General features: G+C 37.5%; 1 long non-coding RNA gene across 1 annotated transcript; it reads left to right on the top strand.

The window, feature by feature from the left end:
• Positions 1–272: 272 nt before the first annotated feature.
• On the top strand, positions 273–1,789 carry LOC149835689 (uncharacterized). Its single transcript, XR_016432643.1, has 2 exons — positions 273–357; positions 1,511–1,789. It is a non-coding gene; the product is annotated as an uncharacterized LOC149835689 (long non-coding RNA).
• The last annotated feature ends 2,092 nt before the right edge of the window (positions 1,790–3,881 follow it).

The following is a 3,881-nucleotide window of genomic DNA, read 5'->3' as shown; positions in this document are numbered from 1 at the left end:
TTTTGAATAAGAAAATGTGTTATGAAAGCTTAAATTCAAAAAGTCCAGATGAGGTCAGCTAGTTCATTTTGGCCTCAATGAAATAAATTCACTGGTGGATTTTCCAGGTGAAATGACTATGTTCACTTGCTTAGGACCTATAGTTTTGATGTGGACTATACTCTGTTGGAATTCATGTGCTAAAATGTTATGAAAAAAATAAACATTGACCACATTGTCTATAGAGAGCCTTACCTGATATCATATTGAATGCTGTTGTTATTGACTTGATTCAGGTATAAACATGAAGAGTTCAAGATACAAGCATGGGAGAACCATCAAAAAACAAAGGCAGAGGCAGAAAGGAGAAGAGTAGAGGTATTTGCTATGACCCTATTGTCTTGAGTATATCTCCTAGATCTAACATCATTTTTTTTCCCTGAGTTTGAAAGCTTCTCTTTGTGGCCATCAATCTCCAACTTTAGACTAGTGATAGAATTTTCTTGTGTACTCTTTCAATGTTCCATCATCTTTTCTCATCCATCATTGTAGGAACATTAATAGAATATGTATATTATATATAACATATTCTAACATTATATAATACATAATATTATATTTTGATATTTATATATTTTGTATATAATATTATATATAATTTAAATATATATTATTATTGTACTTCAAATTATATAATAATGTTATGTAGTATTAGCACAGTGAAACCAACTTTATAATTTGTCATCCAAACAACAAAACTAGGTTTTCAAAGTTTACAAAAACCAGATCGGAAAAGTTCTAAAAAAACCAAGTTTGACATGTCATCCAAACAACCCCTAAGATGTTCTTTTTTTTTCTGTGAGATGGTCTAATAAATATGAGATTATGTTGTGATTGTGTTTCATCATAGAGTTCCTAGGGGAAGCTTAGGATATCCTGTGATTTAGGTACTTCTGCACATCATAGAAATGCAGAGGGGTCAAATGAGTTAGCTGGATGGTTATGTTTCACTATCACAACCGGAATGTCTTGGGTTCGAATCCTGCGGGGTTATCTGTATAAGAAATCAAAAATGCACAGAAGGGTAGAGACTGGTTGTTAAGGGTTGAGACCGGTGATATTGTAAATCACCATCAATGGTGATTTTTCCAATATCCACCCTCATTATGGTGGTACAGAGCACCACCATGGGGAGTCCTTTTAGGCTCTCCTCAAGGGTATTTTCTTATCACCTTTTGGGCTCTCTCTAGGGCATTTTTGAATCACCAAGGCATTTTGGTGGTACGGACCTGCCTCCGTACAGGATGTGGGGTGGATATTAAAAATCACCCGATCACCTGATCCCAACCCGGTTGTTAATGTTGCAATACAGCATAGCGAGTACATCTGGAACACTGAGTTAATATTCTGAATCTCTCTCTCTCTCTCTCATGGAAGAATGAAGCATGACGTACATTTTATACTGCTGAGGTTGCAAATAATTTGCTAATATCAAAACTGATCTGATGGTCTCTGGTTTATTTTTTTCCAGGTTGAAGTTGAAAGGATGAGGGGGCATGCCCATGAGAAGCTAATGAGCAAGCTTGCTGCTGCAAGGCACAATGCTGAAGAAAAGCGATTGGCAACAGAAGCCAGAAGGAACCAGCAAGCTGCGAAGACAGCGGAGCAAGCGGAGTACGTCCGAAGGACGGGGTGGATTCCTTCCTCTTTTTCCGGCTGTGGGTGGTGCCGTTGAGGCTCATTGGCACATTTGTAATAACACATGCACACAATGTAATTCTAGAAAAATAAATGCATATCTTTCTGCTCATCTTTTTAGCTTTTCGCAGATCTCTGGCTGCTTCTACATCTCCTCATCCAGAATCACACACACACGCTCTTTATTGATTGACCAAATTAAACTTATCTCATCCATGTGACAAACTTTTAATCCGTATAGAAAATGTTATCAATCGAATGAAGAAAATATACAAATTGACACCGAATAATAAGCTTTCTGATTAATCAAAAGTATTGAAAACCAAAAAAATATCAAAAATGGATTTTGAAACTAAAACTTTTGTATAGCCGCCTCCTTTGAGAGTTGGGCATGAGAGTTTTCGGATGTATTGGAAATTAGGGTTTTGGGAGCTCTGTATCTCTGCCTTTATATTTCCTCATATAGGGCATGGATTTTTACTCATTCTTCCGTGGACATAGGCCTGAGTGTCGAGCCACATGAATCACGTCTTCTCTTTTATCTTGTGATTTGCTTTGTTCTGGTCATGTACGACTATCTTTATGAGAAGGTAAAAAAAAGAATCATCTCCTCTCCTTTCTCTACTCTCATCACCATTTTCATCTCCCAAGTTTTGGCTTCCAAACATCAATAAGGGTAGGTGGGATAACTAGCAATTTATTAAATCCTCATCTCCCCTCCGACCTCCAGTCCCCTAACAGAGCCTAATTGGCATAGTTGACTCAAGAAGGAAGAGTTCATTGAGCTGATATATGATCCAAAACTCCATTCAGTTTTAATTGCACCTTGGTTGGCCAAGTCTTGCATGGACTTAATTGATTAGAAAGTCTAGAGTGGGTCGTGATGAACTTGGCTGGAGTGACTCTCAATCTAGGGCCAACCCCATGAATAAATCGAGTTGATGTAGAGTATATAATATAACACAGCCCAAGTTAAATATTGATCGGTTGCAGTTCTTAGTTCCATGGCCTTAAGAGGTGGATATGTTACCCCATCATTGGGATTAGTTCACTGAGAAGCACAATTGCCATGAGAGTTATGTTGCATGAGTTGCTTTTTGATGGAAATTTATTTTCTAGGCATCCTGAACTTCAATAAGGGCTTGTTTGGTTGACCACTCTAAGAACCAGTCCATTTTGAACTTCAAAAATAAGGGCACGTTAGCTCGACCCCTTTGAGAATCATTCTTGCCAGTTTTAGGTAGAATAGTTCCCATCAGAACAAAAAAATCTCGTGTTTGCAAACATGACATTTTGGTTTTCTTCCCTTTGTACGAGGGAAAAGATTCAAAATAGAAAATGATTTCCCAACCCCAGAGAAAGGGAGACAGAGTTCAGGTTATTCGAACAAAAAATCTCACACTGTAATTGTAAATCACAATCACAATGCTTTCTCAAGGTTAGTGAAACATGAGAACAGTACAACTCGTGATTGTGATTACCAGCTGTGATTGTTTTTGCCTTGAATCTTGTTCACAAGATCGACCTTATGACCGAAAATCACAGCTTCTACTTTCACAGATGTGATTGTTATTCCTCGCCTGTGGCCAAAGCAAACATGCCCTAAGTCTCGATATTTTTTCCTGTAAAAGTCTTCAGCCCCTAAGAGTAGAGATGCATTAGCCATGCTGAGACTGAGACTAAGGTGTTTAAGCTCGCTAGTACCTCATGTGCTAGGCTTGAACTCAACCCAGCTTGGTCAAGCTTGGAGCGTAGGCTCGGCTCTGCTATGCTTGACTCGAGCTATTTTTAGTAAAAAACAGTGTTGTGAAAGCACGCTTCACTTAAAAAATAAACACCAAAATGCTTCAAAGCATAGTGTAAAAGCCATTGAAACAAGGCTTTATGTTTTTTCTTTTGAAAAAACAAGTGTTTTGCTGCGAGCCTTGGTGTGAACTGTGAAGCGTACACTTCACCAAAATATAGATGTGATGTACATCATTCATTTAGTGAAGATCCGCATTTAAATCGCCAAAATCCAACTTGTTTTCTAGATTTTTTGGTGAAAAATCAATGGTTGACAAAACACAAAATTTTGTGTTCTACACAAACATAATTTTCATCCAAAAAGTATGATCCAATTGTCCATTCTTATTAAATCGATCATACCGAATTTATCAATGGGTTCAGATTTGATAAAAAAAAATTGCGTCGATAAGATTTAA

This window comes from Nuphar pumila, chromosome 6 (assembly GCF_984573655.1).
Source record: "Nuphar pumila chromosome 6, dmNupPumi1.hap1.1, whole genome shotgun sequence".
Lineage (NCBI taxonomy): Eukaryota > Viridiplantae > Streptophyta > Magnoliopsida > Nymphaeales > Nymphaeaceae > Nuphar > Nuphar pumila.
This window is presented reverse-complemented; position numbering and strand designations above follow the sequence as displayed.